This window comes from Hetaerina americana, unplaced genomic scaffold (genome assembly GCF_022747635.1).
Source record: "Hetaerina americana unplaced genomic scaffold, ioHetAmer1.1.p SCAF_10, whole genome shotgun sequence".
In the NCBI taxonomy this organism is placed as follows: Eukaryota; Metazoa; Arthropoda; class Insecta; order Odonata; family Calopterygidae; genus Hetaerina; species Hetaerina americana.
The window spans coordinates 67084146-67103161 of NW_027286070.1; the positions used below are offsets into that span (position 1 = coordinate 67084146).

At 40.7% G+C, this 19016-nt stretch overlaps 1 protein-coding gene across 2 annotated transcripts in view; it reads left to right on the forward strand.

Annotated features, from left to right (window-relative positions):
- Positions 1 to 788: 788 nt before the first annotated feature.
- The window catches only part of LOC139700196 (retinol dehydrogenase 13-like), an 88333-nt gene continuing 70105 nt past the window's right edge, over positions 789 to 19016 (forward strand). The window contains exon 1 of one of the 2 annotated variants that reach the window (XM_071598784.1): positions 789 to 1103. The gene's annotated coding sequence lies outside the window, so the exon portion shown is untranslated. The remainder of the gene's footprint in view (positions 1104 to 19016) is intronic. The other variant, XM_071598785.1, reaches the window with a different exon arrangement.

Here is a 19016-nt window from a genome sequence, read left to right on the forward strand (position 1 = left end):
CACACAGCAATCAACCCAATGTTAGGTTTGGTAGGTGAAGGTGGAGTTCACCCAGTACTAATTCACAAATTAGCAGGGTAGGGGCGCCAGTTCCTTTACCTGCGCTGGCTACGGTTTCCCAGGGAGATCTGGTACCCAAAACATCACACAGCTAGGGTGAAGATGAGAGTACTCAGAGAGCCTTTCCCGGGAATCGAACCCGGGCCCTCCGGTCAGTGGTCCAACGCTCTACCCCTGGACTACCACGACCCGTATTACAAAAAGACATTAAGTATAAATTCCCAATCGTAAAATGATCTAAAATAAGCTGCTATATACGAAAATAAAATCAAAGGAAATAAATGGAAGATTAATGCAATAACAGGACGCGTCTCAACACGACATCTCTATCACACAAAAATGCTATCTCATTATCAAGGCTCGCTCAATCAATAATAAAGATTTTCAATCAAAACTAAAAGAAAATAAAGAATAAGAATTATCCCTTACGCTAGTAGTCGTACAATTTGAGAAATTCAGTAGATTTCGCGGATCGGAATACAAATACAAACTTACCTTCCGTCGCTCCCGGGGCACGAACCGGGGGGATCGGGCCGCGGCTGGGAAAATACTCTCGAGCGCCACCTTGGCGCTGCGGTCGCGAACAGAAAGGCCGGCGGGGCGGGAGGAGTTTGGACGGAGGGGAATGGATGGAAATGGTTGCGAGAAAGGGGAGTAGTGGGAGGTGGAGGGGCGGGAGGGAGGGGGAGAGCGCCGTGGCGTGGGGGATGGTGTGTGGAAGCATGGAAGTGTTTGTGTCGGAGGGAAAAAACTCGCACTCGACGCGTAGTGCGACCTCCAACATCCAACGACGCGGAGGGTGCGCCTTCGAGACAAGACGGCTGGCATTTCGGTCTCAGGGGTTTACCGCGGGCGCGCTCTCTCTCTCTCCCTCCGCGGCGGTGGGACTTCTTTTGAGCGCGGCGTTTGATTCCGGACTGCTCGGCGTCGCTGCTTCCGGGGCGAGGAGGGGAGAACGCGCCGCGTCTTCGAGGGACACACCGGAGGGATTCACTTCGGAATCAACAGCCCGGGCTCGTAAAAAAAACCAGTTCGGAGTTAAGGTAGGCCACAGTCCACAATGGTATTCCTAGTTTTAATGCCCCGCACTCGCTGACCATACGACGAGTCCATTCGGTCGAAAGGCAAAACTGATTCGATGATCGGTGTCCCATCAAGGCGAAGGACAATCGCGTGACATGACTTCCGCTCATCGAATGTCTGGTTCTCAAGTGAGAAGACTTTCGTAAGATCCTTATCGAACGGGATTGTTTCACCGATATCCACGATTTCGTTTCGGGAGAGAGAAAGAGGAAATCTGTGAAGTTTGATTCGTGCTCCGAAGCGGAATCCAATAGAGAATTTTTCTCGATTTCGTCTCGATCACGTGGAAGAATTTTTATGGCTTGCGAAGGAGTCGGTTTCTGAAATGGTCATCATTTCGTTCATCTTCGGTTGAAACACTACCATTGGAGAAAGTGGGAGCAATGAGAACCATTTGGAGCAAACGGTTTTGGTTTCGTGGGTCGTGACATTTGGACCTGGAGTGATACGTGCTATCGGTGGTGATGCGTTATCTTCACGACGCCTTCGGAGAAGTCGGTCAACGCGGCCGCTGATTCACTCAAACGTTCACGTACTCCACATCTCATTCCGCTCCTTGACTCAAAAATGCATTCAACCCAAGGGGAAACTTGAATTTTGAAATCGAATCAAAAACGTTCCTGCTTCGATTTCGCTTCTAGGTATTACGTTCCTCTTTTTGTTTTGTTACAGCACCCCTTCATCATTTCGCTCATTCTTTTGCTTCGGTTCATATGTGATTTAAAAAAAATAGGAAATCGATTATTGACTCTTGAAACTTAGGTTCGATGGACAGCTCATGGTTTGATTATACGTCAATTATTGTTGCTAGAGTTGCTGCTATGCACCCGCCACACTGACTTCTCGCGGTGGAAATGAAATGGAAGTGTGAAAAAAAATGTTTATAATCAATTACATTTCTCAAAAACGGTCGTTTTACAAAGTTCATATAGAATCAGTGTCTTTCAGACTTTATATTTAATTTATGCTTCCTACACTAATATAAATCCTTAGTTTACATTTGAGAAGCGTGCCTCAAAATATTTGACGCAACTGAGAAGACATGCGTCAAAACCCGGTTTACTATTGCTTTTTGATCACAATCCCCGTTTGTCAATCAAACTGCCATGTATTGTATTGTTCTGTTAAAAGAATTTCCCAACGACTCATTGGTGTGCAATTTTCCTGCGGTAAATTATCTCCGTTTAGAGGCAATGAATCCTGTAATGGAATCATAGGATATTAAACCAGTAAAGGTAGGCCCGGAATATTAACGCTGGTTATGCATTTGAAAAATTGCGTTTAAACGCAAGAGTTTTTATTTTCTGAATAAGAGCGGTCCACTTCTCAAAGTTACAAGTCAGTTTTCAATTCCTTCTCATTTTCATTCACGTGATCTACTGATAGTAATGGATGATAAAGCACTTGTTACTCGCCTACGGGACACATTAAGGGAATTTCAAGGTCTAATTATAACATTTAAGTCTGTTCTCATTGGACTCGTAAATCGAATTTTAGCTTTGAGAAACGTTCCCAGCCCAGATGTTCCTGGGAAACCGCAAGTGGCACGGGGAAAGGAACTCGCCCCCCTTCCTAAGCGCGTGATTGTGTATGTGTGTGAATTTTGCACGCCGCTGGGCTTGTTTCGCGGTGAGCTCTACGAGACCTATCACATCAAATTTAAGGCTGATTACTGTGAATTTTTTAAGGGTTATACTCATTGAATTTAAGTCAAAGGAGATGCGAAAAGGAGGTCGCGTAACGGAAACGTAACAACGTAATTATGAAGTACAAAATTGTCAGAGATAAACAGCTCAAAACTCACACACATATACATACATACATACATACATACATACATACATATACAGGGTTCGTCCGGAAAATAAGTGTACTGACTCCTGGGCTGGGCGCGCCGCTCCAGGCGCGCCCAGCACCGCTCTGACGGGCTGCGATTGGAGGGGGGTATGTTGGCAAGCGACGCTGGAAAAGGCAGTCGGCTCTGAGCTGTGGTGTAGTGAGGAGCTCTGTTAACGCGAACCTCCACGTTCGACCCACGTCACGGAACGCGATGCCGAAGCAGCGTTATTCCATCAAATTTGCGGTAAAGCTTGGAAAATCGTCTACCGAAACTGTCGGTATGAATAACCAGGCTTACGGGGAGTCAGCCATGTCCAGAAACATGATCTTTCGGTGGCACAAGATGTTCGTGGAGGGCAGAGAAGAGGTCGACGACGAGTCTTCGAAAGGTTCCCGATGATGCCTTCGCGGGAGCGTTCCAGGAATGGGAACGCCGCTGGAACAAGTGTATCGACTCACAAGGGTCCTATTTTGAGGAATATTAGCTTAAGATATGTAAAAGTGTAATAAATTTTTTTTCCTGAGCTCAGTACACTTATTTTCCGGACGAATACTTACAGTACACTTATTTTCCGGTACATATACACACACACAGACAATCTGATGACAACAGTCGTGCCGTCGAAACGTCAAAATTACATATGTGAGTGTCCTTTCTTTGTGTTTCTATGTTTTAAAAATCTGTGTATATATATATATATTTATTTATAAAAAAATACTCTGGACAAGTTTACCAGAAATGTAATTAGAAATAAAAAAATAAAATGCTCAACTACAGCAATATATGTGGGTAAAAATACAACTCAAATATCGTCGGATGTTCATCTCGGCCGATATGAATTGCGTCATCGGATAATACGCTTATGAAATCGAGGCTAATCTTTAAAGATTAGCCTCAACCCGTTATCTTCGATTCGATAATATATTGTCTAATGAATATTGTGTCAGTGCTGGATCAGCTGTTTGTATGTTATCATCAAACTGGAAAGTATCTTACTTGTAAATATGGAATCTCTAAAATATCATTTTGTCAAAATCGCAAATCCCGTCATTTAATTTCCATGAGGTCCAAGACTTATTTTTTGATTTTTGTAAACGTTATTTTGGTGTATTTTCAGTCATTTATCCGAAATGCCGTATACTGGACCCATTTACTTATATGGCCGAAATCTAATATAATTTGTGTTACCGGGTCATCTGATTCTCAATCGTGATTAACTCCTTACAATCAATTGGAGAGTTCGACGGCTTACCAAGGGGGTACAATTTATTGGTTGGCAAGCTCAATTACCTAATCAGTCGGGATGTAACTATATGTACAGTATCTTAAAAATTCGTAGCCCTTCAATCATTTAGATAGAACCTACTTATAAATTGGCACTGGTTTGCATAATTACTATCATAAGTGAGTTATTTGCTGTTATACGTAAAATATTAGAAACTGGTGTAGCCGTTGGGCAGTAATCAAAATTAATCATTGTAGTTGCTGTGTTTTAATGTCCAACAAGAATATTCTAACTATAAGACGTGAACATATTCTCGAGCATAATTTAGAACCGAATTGTTACGCGAAATCCTAGAGATTGGTCATAAAGATACTATAAATATTGTAAGAAAAATCAAAGTATAAAACATCAGAAAAATAATCACAATTTAAAACTTTTCTGCATTTGTACATGATCTCTAGACTTGGCTAGTAACGCGTAAAACCTTCACACGGTAATTAAAAATTGGCAATTCTCCACAAAATATTTGCCAATAAAATTTCCAATTTTTATGTTTAATTAATTATGATATTCCACCATGTCACGCCTGAAACTTCTCTTTTTATTCATACGTTGAGTTAAAAAATAATAATCCTTCGAGTGACTAAGAATTCATTAAATAATTTTTGAGCCTTTTAACGTGACATTCTCATCTTATTGAAAAAAAACAGCGTAAAACTTGAGACCACAAAAGTGGATTCATCGTTGGTTGGTTGACACCAATTGCAAAGGCAATAGGAGATTGGGATGAAAAGACTTCAACATGGCACTAAATTAGATTAGCGTAACCATTCATGAAATTATATAATGTTTCATTTCCTTTTAGAAATTGAGAAGTATTTTTGCATGAGTTTTCCTTAAAGCCTATAGTTTTATTAAGTAATGCAGTGCATATTCTGTTAAGTGGGACAAATAGTTCGGAAAATAGAAAATATATATTTTAGAAATTAAATTGGGGATTAGTCAATAGGTAATTCTGATTTAACTAAACTGAAATTAATTTAATAGGGATTTAACTTGTGCCTTAACTCAATTCAAAAATATGTAACATACAAGTTGACTTAAGCGAGTTAGCTTTCGCAATTGAATTACTCAAATCTTTGTGTCTCTAAATTTTCATTAATTCAACCGCCTTTGAGTTCATTAATGTGATTTCCCCTTAAGAATCTCTGCAATGACTCGTCGTCCTGCTGAAACATACAAGTATTTTGAACACAGACAGCGCTCACCAGGCTCAAGGAATTCACAAGAATAAGTTTTAATTACCTCATATCACGTCCATTTTACCCCGATTTTCATTAATATCCTGGATGGCTGATGTAATTCCTTATCACCTTGATGTTGGTCTATTTTGTGACATTAGACTAATAAATGCTTTTGTTTAATCTCTCTCACTATACAGGATTAATTTGATATATCATTGCGAGTAATTAATGGTAGTTTCATTGATGACATTTCCTCGGATTCCTTCTCAGTTCCCTCATTTTGGAAAAGGTGCTTTCTGTTCACAAGCAGACATGCCCAGTTCCTGCCTAATCCTATGTATACACAACTTTCGTGGCGCCTTTTCTTAAACTGGCCTTACAAACATAAAATATTACCATTACTCCTCGCAGAAAAGATGGAAACCATAAAAATTGTGCAAATAATATATATTCTATGTATTTCTTGTTTCCATCCTGCCAATTTTGTAAGCTGGCAATCGAGGCTCCATGATTGAACAAAGTAATATTTTTCTTGATGGCGCGTATATGAAACTGATTGAAATTATCTCATTCTTTTATCGCTAAAGATCGCTTCGTGTTGAACATTTAGTGGAAACCTCCTGTTGTGAGCGCACATGGAAAGTGAAAATCAATAAATGGATCCCCCCTAGGGTCATAGCATCGGAGGTTGCTGATTTAACTCTTTATTCTATGACATTTCCATTGCATAATCAATGTTTAATCTGACCAACAGTTTCATCTTAAATAAAAACTGAGAACTAAATTAAAATAGAAAATTTAAAAAAAATATTTTAATTAAATAGAGACACTCATTGATTTAGGTCGTCTCCGCATGAAGAAGTTACCTTCCTATGCATTATCTTCCATTTTACAGAAACACTCATTTTTTTATCTCGATCTTGAAAGACCGTACTTTATCGATGAACAGCAGCAGAATTTTGAGGGGTTAAAGTGTTGGACTTTAGGTTCATATCCTTGGTATCTTTCTTGCTTTACGCAATTTACAGCGTAGTTAAATTGATATACCTTTTTTAGCCGATAGCTCTGTTTGATCATTGTATGATCAAAATTGCGCATATATGCCGTGATTCAATTAAAATTAACTGGCTTTGCTCTACCACTGAGTATAATGCATTGTACATATATCATTATTATAGATGTAATTTAGAAATTCCTTTGAATCATTGAGACGAGGAATGTTTTGACACGCCGACGCCGAAGTAGAATTTCGAAGGAGGAGCAACGACTTTATTAGGATCTAGAGCCAATATGCCTGCGTCAGCATGAATAATTAATGATGGTTTATTTTACAAAGGCTAAATATAATGATGAAATCCCAATCGCTTTCAACTTAAGTTGAACGACTCGGAGAATTTATTTTTTGTAATCTCAAAATAGATTTAATCCACCGTTTCGAATACAAAATTTCGCAGAGCAAGCGGTCGATGCCCTGATAGCTTAACTGGCTGAAGCACTCGGCCGAAAATCGAGGGATCAGGGTTCGAATCCCGGTCAAGGCGAATGATTTTTACTTTCTGAAATTGTTTCATTGTAATGAATTAAGTACTCCAAAATCCAAATCTTATTTCGAAAGGTCCTTCAAGTCTGTTATTGTTTTGTAAGCCTCAAGAATCAAATCCTGTGTGCACTTTTTGGGGTGATACTGAAGAAATAGCACGTAAAAACGTGGTAGGGTACGATGATGAAGCAATTTGTAAGAATGATAATCCATTACCCCGGCCTCTGACCTGCCTATACATGCTCATTTCAGTGACACGTATCATGTCATGATGCCGTTCTGTTTTTGTGGTTTTTTTTCTGGGACCGTTGTGAAATACCTACTCTATAACATACTACGTGCATAATTTATGGAAGAAATGTTGAAATCGAGACGCCTTGGTGTAACAATCGAGTGGAAGCCCATTAGCATCGAAGATGATAGTTGTACCTTTGCCACAGCAAAGAACTGGGTTTTAGAGATAGTAATGAATGACCTGTCGCATTTTTATTAGAAGTTTTTTTTATATTTCGAACTTAAAGTCAATGAAATAGTAAATTCATGACAATGATACATCGTAATTCGCAAACATCGACGTGTGATGGTTATGAAACGAACATATGTCTGATAACATGACGTTAATGCAGCGTCATAGGTGTCCATATTAATATTTCACACTTTAGGGCCAAGTCAAAAGTCTCCCATTCCCTCAAAAATGACTGTTTAAGTTTATTCTAGGGAAAAGCCGAGTTGATTAATTTACGATTGAAATTAACCTCATTGGGAGGGGCTAATCAGGCTTCGACCATAAAAGTACTAGTGAATTATAAACCTAATTCAATCGAAACTTTAAAGTATTAACATTTACCAATGAAGTTCTAAATATTATTGTACTCTTGGGTGCATGTATGAATTGAATTGTGAGGGAATCGAGATGTAAGGTGGACGTGTGAGACCCAACAGTATCCCAACCTTACTCATCTCAAATGCCGACAACTTGCTCCAGACCTTGTGACTTTTTCGATAAAATGATGAAAATCAGCGTCAACTATTATCGCACTCAATATTCGTTTGTAATCCCCCAATTTGAACTCTTATAACTGTGATTAAAGGCATTTATTCATTTAAAATTCATATTCCTTCTCTCTATCATTCACTGCTCTAATTGCTTTATCTTATGTATTTTGATGCGTCATTATGACTTAACCGTTCTGTTCATATCCATCCGCGGCCATGCTTCACAATCCCAGTCCCAGAAATGTTCGATAAAACGCTGACTCTTCTCTTTCCTGAATTCACTTCCGGACATCATTGAACCGTTTTCACCATCCCCGAACACATTTATCAAGCTAGCACTCTCTCCTCTCTGAAAATGAGTATTTCCCTAGCTTCTTCACCTCTTTAAGCGTTGCTAATATTTTTTAACGTTTTTTTAATTTTTATTTGTGTTTGCATTCATGCTTACCTTGGTTTATCATATGCCATATGGCATTAAATAGGTCATAGACAGACTAACAGGTAATTTCGTAGATGATTAAAAGAGTAAGTAGATAACAAAAATAGGGAATAGAGATTTTACAGTGGCTAGTGTTCTGACATTCCACCCTGAGGGCATAGGGTCCCTGCAGTGGCAGGGATATTCAGTGTCCTGTACCATACTTAGGGCGTTACGTGGAGAGTACTTCAAATAGAGTACATCGTCCGTCGGGTGGGACGTTAAATAGTTTGACCCCTTGTCGCCGATCACTTAATAGTATTTTAATGCTGACACCGAGTTTTTCTCCAGGTTTCTTCCCCATTTTTTGTTACCTATACCAAATGTCCCACCTATCCCTATCCTACCTACCCCTAAAAGCCCACATGGCATTAGCTATCGGTCACCTCCCATAATAACTACTCATTACAAGAAATAAACTCCTCTGGCAAAAAAGAAATTAAAATGGCCTACACATTACGATTTCATCTGGGATAGAAATTGATGCTTGATGTGCAAAATAATATTATAGTACTTTAGGATAAAAGGTTCAGGTGAAAAATTCCCTCAAAGGCTAAAAATCAAGGGATAAACATTGTACAAGAGAAAATTTCAAGCAAACGGGAGCACTAAGTAGTCATTGAAAGGTGTAGTTTAATTTTGCAATTATAACCACACACCCGAGAAATGCACTTCTCTCTTGGATATGTTGCCTACCGTTAAAATTGCACTCTGTTTTATTAATTAGTATATTCTATGCTCAAGACTACTAAATTTATTCAGCAAGTTTCCCGAAAATGGCGTTTCATCGATTAAAAAAATCTCTTGGCCGGATAAGAACCATTGGCGCTCGAAATGCTTGGACTGCTCAAGGAATAAACGTTTGTACGGCTTCTGCATACACATAGTACACTTCAAGTCATCAAAAGGATGTGTGGCAGGGGGTGTCTCAAAATAATTATGGGCCAGTTATATTAATACATTGCAAAAATGCTAGTGGCTAACAGTTAGAAGTTAATTGATTAATACCGTGAATTATTTTTTACAATAAGCTGTATGTGCACAATAGTTTATTAACTTCAAGTATTACACTTCTAATGCGTGGTCAGCGGTCAGTGAGGTTTACAGCTTCACTGTTAACCTCACTGACCGTTTCTCGAATGTTTTCGCTGACACACATGTTTATTCTGCACCCCCTATTGCTCGCGGAAGAAATTGCATCTGAAACCTGTCAATTTTATGTTTTATCTCTCTAATCTTCTTTTCATGATCTCTACCGCCGCAGTACAACGGGATTATACGAGGTGTACTTTGCAAATAGAATCACGATAGAGGTCAGATTTGAATTCATTTCAAGAATTAGGCGATAGTTATTCCGGTCCCTTCTCTTTCCTGTGAAAAATTACATTTTCAGCCGGTCGTCCTTAAAAGTTGCTGAAGCTATTATATCAATAGTTAAACTGCAAGCTGATGTCAGGCTATGGGGCGTTAACTGTACGTATAGGTCAACACACTTGAGTTAAATGGAGCATATTTTGAACTGAGTAAGTCAGAAATTTGAAACCAGATTATATTTATTTCAGTTTAGTTAAAATTGAATTTACTTTTATGCTAACCCTCAAGTTAACAAAGATATTCTTACCCGGACGGAAAGTCCTGTCAAGCATTTATTCAATAATTGACAGAAAAAAATTATTAATTATCGAATATGGAGATCATTAACCGTTCTCTAAATGAGTTGGAAGTGATGCTTTCCATTTGAAGTGTGTATTTTTCGTTAAAATCAACCCGTCACGTTAAAAAGTGAAAGAAAAATACAGTAACGAGTTCAGAGTTACTTGAAAAAATTAACTTTTAAACCCAACGTAACTTTACGTAATTAACGTTAAACTAACACAATTTACGTTTAACGCATTGCCACCTAGGCCTGACTAATTCATGGTTTTTAGATCGTTGGCCTAAGTCGATGATCGAGTTGGGAAATTGCCTGATAGAAGGATGGCATCACCGTTACTGGGATTAGGCCGGAATATTTGGTCAGCGGGACATTCAGTCATTTCCGTGGGCACGCGCTAAAACGTGGAGCACGGAAATTAGGCTCACGTGACCGGGCGAAGGCCGGGGGGGGGGGGGGCGGCCTGTAGGGGACGTTTCCCATTCGTGCAGTTCCTTCCTCACGACTCGGAATGGAGTCACGATATTTTTCTTTCAAAGATGAATGATTCAGGCAGATTATTTTAAAAAAATATATGTATATTTATTCTTCCCATCCTTTCCATCTTTAAAAAAATGTGCCCAAGCAAATTTTGCTGTCATTCAAAATCCTTAATTTGTGTGTCATCTAAAGTGACCATTCCGAGTTATTCTTATCCTAAATTGTTACCATTCACTTTTTTTTCTCCCCTCTCTTTCAGTTTTGGTCGCCTATGGACCACGTTAAATAAACCAGCGAGCTCATTGTTGTTTCTATCTTTCTTTTTTAACTGTTCTTCGTTTTTTTACTGTTTTAATTTGCCATTTTAATTTAATATGATACAATCGCAGCCGTATTGGTATTTAACTCCCCAGAGTGCAATACCCGATACAGCTGTGAGTATGAGGTCACACTTGAAAGTTGACTCCTATTCCTCTGAAACGACATAATCTGGAAAAGTAACTTTGAAAATTAGTAAAATAATTAGTGCCGTAATCGTATCCTTACAGTTATAAAAAAATAGCGGAAACAGCAAAAGAAAATTTTGAACGACCGCATTTTAGACACTCGTGGCAAACATACCAAAATGAGCATTAATCGTTAGGGTGGGAATCTCGGCTTTATAAAATTAAAATGCCAAATTACATTCCATTAATCATAAAGCGTCAATAATTCCACTGATAAATGGAATGACAACTTTTGAGATTATTTTTATTATTGGTATTCAATCGTTTAAGGTAGGTTTTGAGTGGACACAAATGGAACGATATATTTATTTTCCTCTCTCAACAAACTCCAACCTGATATCAGAAGTTGCAAAGACCCCTTGCTCAATTCCGCCTACTCCCTTAATTCTGTCCAACATGCCTATTCTATTCCTGACCCTGCTTCGTTTGCCAAACATTCTCCCCTCTATCACAGTCTCCAATGTCCCAAGGCCAATGAATATGCTCTGCATCCATCTTTCACACCTCCTTTGGATCTTTTAGATCAAACCACCTCTATTCCTCCACCATACTTAGCACGTCCTCTTTTCTTCCTTTCCGTCCATTTCACCCTCTCCATCCTTCTCTATATCCACATTTCAAAAGCCTCCAATCTACGCCTATCATCTTATTCCAACGACCTTGTTTCCGAGAAGCACGAAACCACGCTTCATATTAAAGTTTAGACGAACCGTTTCTAAACGTCCTCACTCCCTGTCCTCCATTCCCCCTCCTTGTGAAACTACTTTGTCCAACGCAATTCTGTTCCTTATTTTCTCACAACTTTGACCGTTTTCGTCCAAAAAACTTGCGAGATAGGTAAACTTTTCCGCCTGCTCAAGTTTATGAATACCTATTTTGATATTTCACTCATGTTTAATCTTTCTCGAAACACTTATAATCTCTGTTTTGTGGTTTTGAGATGTGATGATGATCGGACCCCTACTGTGGAAAACATTATAAACAAGACAATGACGCATGGGTTGGTCGTCTGATGCAGGATATCTAGTCACCGACAACAGTGCTTTAAGGGATGGTAGAATGCAAATGCCAAAGGGGATGACCTAGACTATAGTATGCTAAAGAGATAATGAAATAAATCGGGTATTGCCGATTCTCGGGACTCATGGAATAGTAGGGGAAAGCGGTGTATTGGCTCGCTAAAATTTTGCGACGGAAAACAACGATAGTTTTCGGTAAAAAAATACAAATTCGACCATTCTTTAAGAGCAATTATATGTTTCATGTTGAAAAAAATCTTCCATGGGTCCGAGGATTATATAGGAGTAATAACGATACGTAACCAAACATAGCAATCAACCCAAAGGCTGTTGTGATTGGCGGTGGGGTCATACTAAGTCCAACTGTAGGGGGGTCAATTCCTTTCCCTGTGCCACCTAGGAATTCTGAAGGAAGATCTGGTGCCCGGAAAAAATCAACTCAACTTAGGTGGAGCTGAGGGTTACCGAAGGCATCACTGGGAATCGAACCCGGGCCCGGGCAGAATTGATTTTTTTGAAAATTTTCTTAGCGAACTCCGAGTCCCGTAAACTTTTAAATGCTATTTTCTTTGCGAACGCCACGTGTTGTCTCGCGATTTTAAGGCGCACCTGAATCTGGAGCAAGCCCCAGAGGAATTCGCGCGGCTGGACCAGATTCGTTGCCCCGAGAGAGCTTCAAAGGCGGAAAAATGATTTAGTGAGGGAGGAAACGAGCTCAGGCATGGGGCGGACGTCTTACGAGGAGGCCCACCCGGACTAGAAGCAGGACCGCAACTCAGAGGGTACCCCCGTCTCGCTTCCCTCGGACTCCGCCCGCTTGCAGACTGGTTTCCTCGCACCTCCCGCCACTTCCGATCTGCCGGGGCGACTATTTTTAAAACCGTGATTGATGCGCGCCAGCGATGGGTGGGTAACGTGGACGGAACACGAAAAACTCTCTCCGGCCTGTGTGCGGTGCGGAGAACGGAACGCTACCATTTATCTCTGCGAGTCACCATTGAGTCAGCATCCATTGTGCTAGGGGGGGGGGGAATTAATTGGGTTAACACGGAGAGAAATCTCGTTAACACTCGTTCCTCTTTGGACGAGCTTCTTAACGCTTCCTCGCGCCGTGGCTCGCGAAAACGCCGCCAAGTTCGCATTTTTCACTATGGGATGGCAAACTGGAAGTTGGCGAAAACACGTCAGTCACTCTAATTTATTCGATTTACAAGTTCTGTCCCAAAAATAAGTAGAATAAATCTTGCGGGGGAAAATTATTGCAGATCAAAATACAAATTGCTACAATTCTTCATAAAGGCATCCTTATGTATCGACACACCAATACCAGTGCCACCGCCAGTTGTGGTATGCTTCCCGTAAGGCATCAACAGGAACCTCGTTCAGGCATCTCGTCACGACCTCTTTGGCATAATCCAGTGGTTCAAAATGGCACTCAAAGGGGTTGTACTGTAGTTGTACTAAAGACCCATGTCTCGTCACGAACATCTGCCTATTCAAAAAGTTTGAATCACTTTCACCGTCGTCCAAGTGGTCCGAGGCAAGATTGTCGAATAAGCAGTCTTCTGAAAGAAACCTTGCGGACCACCTTGGCACACCTTTCTCATGGCTAAATCTTCTTTAAGAATGCAGTGTACTGAATATTGCATTCTTCTGCTAACCCCCTGACACTTGGGGGTCAATCAGAAATGACCATGTGTCTCACTTTTTGCACATTTTCATCACATGGATGTCCGGGGCATTCCTCATCGCCAACCTCCTCGTTACCCTCCCAGAACATCCTGTGCAAGCAGAAAACCATCACTTCGGACCTTATTTCTCCATCTCCATAAGGACCCTTAACTATTGTCATTGCTTCTGAACCCAATTTTCCAAGCTTAATGGACAATTTTATTGTATGCCATTTGCCCATGCAAAGTGGCATCGTGAATTTGTGACGTGACCGTCGAACAGGGGTACAGTCTAGCACTCGACAATCCGCACCCTGCAAATTCCCACAGTAAACCGACGTGAGTCGCGTTGCTTTCCGAAGATCTCCCATTACCTTTCCCACCATTAATCACATTTATTTTTGCGACAGATCCTGGATCCCTGTGTTTCTATGGCATCCAAAATCAAACTCTTCCCATATCCTTCCGCTTCCATCGTCCGCGTTTTACGGCCATAGAAAATCAACCATATCCCTAATGAAGTGTTACTCCAAAGGGTAGAGCGTTCGGCTCTGCGGACAGGAGGGCGTGGGTTCCATCCTAGGTATCTACGGACACCTGCTTCTTCTATCCAGTTGGATTACTTTTCGAGTACCTAATATTTCCTGGAGAGGGTGGGTGGCTCAAGGAAAGGTTCTCCGTATACTGATATACTAATTTCGTGCGCCGCATAGAGTGGAATAGAGCATAATTCAGTATAGGGTGGTATGAGATGGTAATAACAAGCTAGAAATAGTTTTATCAAAAACAGATTTTTATGGCCCGTTAGTCGATGAGGGAAAATGTTTACCTGAATATTTCATTGATTTGATAATCTGGAATCCGTTTCTCAAGATATAAGGTCAGGTTAGACAGGTATATCCTTGAAAATATTGCACGTTCAGAGTTTTGCTATGTTGATTAACGACATAGACCTTGTTTTAGCACTACTGTGCATATTATGGGAAGATGAAATATTTATATTACATGTAACACTGAATAATATTTATACAATATTTACATTACATAATAATTACATACATATACATATATATACAAATATATTAATACATATATATTAGGTATATATTACATAATAATATTTATATTACATGTAAGGCTGTAAGGATTTGAAAATCAACTTATCACTTTGAGAGAAGGCCCCGTGATTCAGGTATTTGATTTATCTACTTTTTGCTACTTATCTACGTATTCAGACTGAAGATGATTTCTTTCTGTGTTTTTTAGCAGTTTCATTGGTTACGCATTTTACTTCATGATGTCCCGTTCCGATACCTTGATATACCGGTGACAAATTATCTAATCGCGTGCTCTAGCTCTCTCCTAATGGAAGCGGATAAATGTCGAAGGTGCATCGATGCAGGCAATAATTTTTTCTGTTGTAATTATTTAAGCTAGCAATGATGGAATTCATCCTGTTCAAAGCGTGAGGACACACCATGCCGTTGATTGGATGTTATCAATATTTTTTATAGTTCGCGAATTAGTTTGAACACGGTCGGCCGTCGGCCATCAATCCTGGGATCGGTCAGACGGAGTCAGACAGTTCGAATCTCCTCTCAGCCAGCCTTTTCACGGACAAACATACAGTCTGTTGCTTCTTCTTGTCCGCGTTCGTCATGGGCTTATCTCATTTTCCTCTGGTCGTAAGACTTCTTCGTCCAGTTAACTCTCCAATCCGTTCATTGAAGTTGTATCTCTTGTGGCACCACGTCTCCGTTGGCAATCATCTTCAACTCATGGTGCCGTTATCGTCGGTGACGTCTAGCATCTCCGTGCACGCATAGGTGTCCACACACGCATGCATTTAACTCTATTGAAAAATCTACTCGGGACGCCACGTCTATTAATGAAAAAATATTGCTGTTTCCATGGGAACCGTAGGGAACTTTGACAGTGAAAAATGAAATCCAATTTTAAAAAATTAAAGAACGTTGTAAGGGTTGGCGAGGCGTTTTATAAAGTCGAGTTTTGTGCCTTGTGCTGATGCTATTAGTGTTGTACCGAATTAAACGTCATCAGAAATTATTTTACAGGTCTGATTCTACTCGGCAAGAAAAATATACATTGCTCCATTTTTTCTGGAGATATCGTTTGAGATGTCTTAGATTAATTTGACAGAGATGAAATTTTAAACCGAACTGCGATATTTTGCTCTCCGTCTTCTCAACGGAGGGGTGTCAGAGCTGTCAGTGTCCCACGAGCAGGTCAATGGAGGGGAGGTTTAATGCTGTGGTCTTGCCTCGGGGGCATCAACACCACGCGCCTCCTCTTCGGCTGCTGCTCTTAAAGAGCGAATTCCAAAGCGTCCTATCATCAAGAGAAAGCGAAGAATGGGCTAATGATGATTGTGTCTCCAAAAAGCTCACGAGAATCCGCGCTGTTCTATGCACAGCTTATGCTCTGGATGTCCAAGCGGCCAGCGATTTACATACTAATGAGACCATTTTGCCCTATCCCTAAGTTTTTAAGCCCTATCAGTTTAATTGGTTACGGACTGACTTACCATGTGGAATAACGTATTGTTTGTGGGCAATGCGGTATCAAATAACGTTCCTCACAACATTTTGATCGTTCGGATCGATTTAAACGTTAGCTCTACAATTTCAGCCTGTGCATCCTTGAAGATTACTTTGAAATCCATTGGAGAAATTAAAATATTGATTGGAAAATAGGTAACTGTTTTGCCTTCTATCTGGTGTCCAATCTCATTCAGATGAAAAGGCAAACGAATAAAAATATTTTTTTTACATTTACGTGCGAAATCCTAAATTGAATGTTGGCTCTCTGAATGTTGGTTCAGTCAAATCACACGCCTTCCGAAAGGGAAGGACTACACAGATGCCTTCTCCAATGTTATCGGCGAGGTTTTGTCACAAGTTTGCCGGGGGGGGGGGGGTAAGGGTCGCCGGGAACACGAGCCGTAACGCCGGAGTGGTAACTCGATAGGAAGTGAATCTCGCGAACCGAGACGGACCTCAAGGAGTCACTTTCGCGCTCGTCGTGAATAAGCGCACGCCCTAAACCGGTTAATGGTGTGGCCCGATTCGGGGTCATGCGAGGACTTCACGGACGGTCCGCGATCGAATGCCGGCCAGGAGGGATTCCACAGCGGCAAGTTGCAATTGGGCAGGCGTGACACTGGCGAGGGCACCCGTTCCTTGATGTGCCAGCTCACCCTGCCCAGACAGACGGGGTTGGAGAGGTGTGAGCAGACAGGAGAGGGGGCAAATCAGCTGTTCAACCCCCCCCCCAAGGCCACGGGATCGGGAACGATGCTTTCAACGGCATTCCGAAATGTATAACGGAAGAGAAAGTTTGCTCTTTGCGGTGGTTTTTTTTTCCCTCCCACAGAACCTATTTGGTGGAATGAACGTGGTCAAATCAGTTGTCATTCATTAACCTCCGGCCGGGGTGAACTCCGGTCGCTATTGTTCCGTTCTCCATTTGGCTAATTCTCGAGAGTAGAAAATAACTCTCACGCGGAAGTCTGGAAGCACCACTTAAGGCACCTGGTGCATTGGGGCACCGAGCCTGAGTGTTCCACATAGGGAGGCAAAAGATTATATTTTTGTAATGTGTTTATAAATTTGTATACCAAATCTTGGGCATGCACATACATATTATCAATTGAAAGAGTTTGTGGAAAGCATTCAGCCATGTCATCGAAACTTAAAACTGCAGAATTACATATTAATTGGATATCAGTTGGAATTTTCATGTAAATATACTTTACAAGTATAATTAAATACCTAAATAACAGATTACAATTTTACATTTTGTTTATTTTCAGCCAGCGCTTTTTACTTAATACGAAACATATCTTTTTTGCTGTGATATATAATTTGCACAACATTATTATTTATGCAACAACTACGATTTGAGAGTAAACACGAGCTTTTGCGTATATCGTATGCACACGAAATACGAGTTGTGTTCATAAAGTAACGGAAATTTTGTGATTTCGCATCGTGCACGGCATAGTGCATCGTAAGTTCTTGGCCCAAGGTCAAACGATCAATAAAGAATATTTCTAACGAGTTCAAAGCTATTTTGCGTGAAGAAATACGAAAAAAACTCCCGTGTTTATGGCGAAACTATTCATGGCTTTTGCACCACCACGATAATGCCCCTACTCTCACTATTTCACTGCTTGTTTGTGATTTATTTTGGCCAAAAACAGCACTGTAATGATGTCCCGACCTCCATATTCGCCGGGCATGGCCCAGTATGACTTCTTTCTGTTCCCAGAATTAAGAGAATCTTAAAGAGCCATCGTTTTAAGAGCATAGATGAGATTAGAAACGCATCGCAGAGAGAGATGGATTCCCTAATATGGAGTTCCTGAAGAGTTTGGAGGATTGGAAAAAGCGCTGACACACATGAGTGTATAATATCTAATGGGGACTACTTTGAAGGGGATGATATTTATATAGACGAGTGTTTAAAATCCCCTCCAAATAACGCAAATGCTCGTTATTCATTTAATCACCATCACCATAAGAAAACACAGAGTTGCAGAGGGATTGGTGTCGCGTGAGCATTCTCCAGTTGCAATGTTGGTAACGAGGTAACTTACTTTGCCTCTAATCTATTTAACCTTGCAACTTCCATCAACAGCTTCTCATAGTTCATCCTTCGTATACCTCTGTAGTTCTTCCCTATGGGTCCTTTCATTACGGCATCCAGCGAACGACGATATCCGACGATGTGTCCAATAGTTTCCCTCTCGCACCACTTGTGCATTACCCATGATTCGCTAATTACTTACTCTTCGAAAGATTTCTTCCATCATTTATTGCATCAGTAATATTACCTGCATACTAATTACATTTCTTTCATCACGGACTTCAATATTAAATCAGCTTGCGCCGGTGAACTTTTATTGCCAGGCTTTAAACGAGGGTTGCTATTTATATGTCGAGCCGTGACGACACTAAGTGCTTTAGGCGCCATCTGACGTTTCCATCTGAAAGAAGCGGCAACGAAGGATCATTCTTCATCATGGCAATGCAAGCTCTCGGCTGAAACCACTATTATCCTATGTGACTGGCCCAAGCGCATTCGAATTGGTGGGTAATCCTCCGTAAAGCCCTGATTTAACACCGAATGACTTCTTTTCATTCCCGTTTATCAAGAAAAAATTGCGTGGCCAACGTTTTCCGGCGCCTGAAGAAGCTGT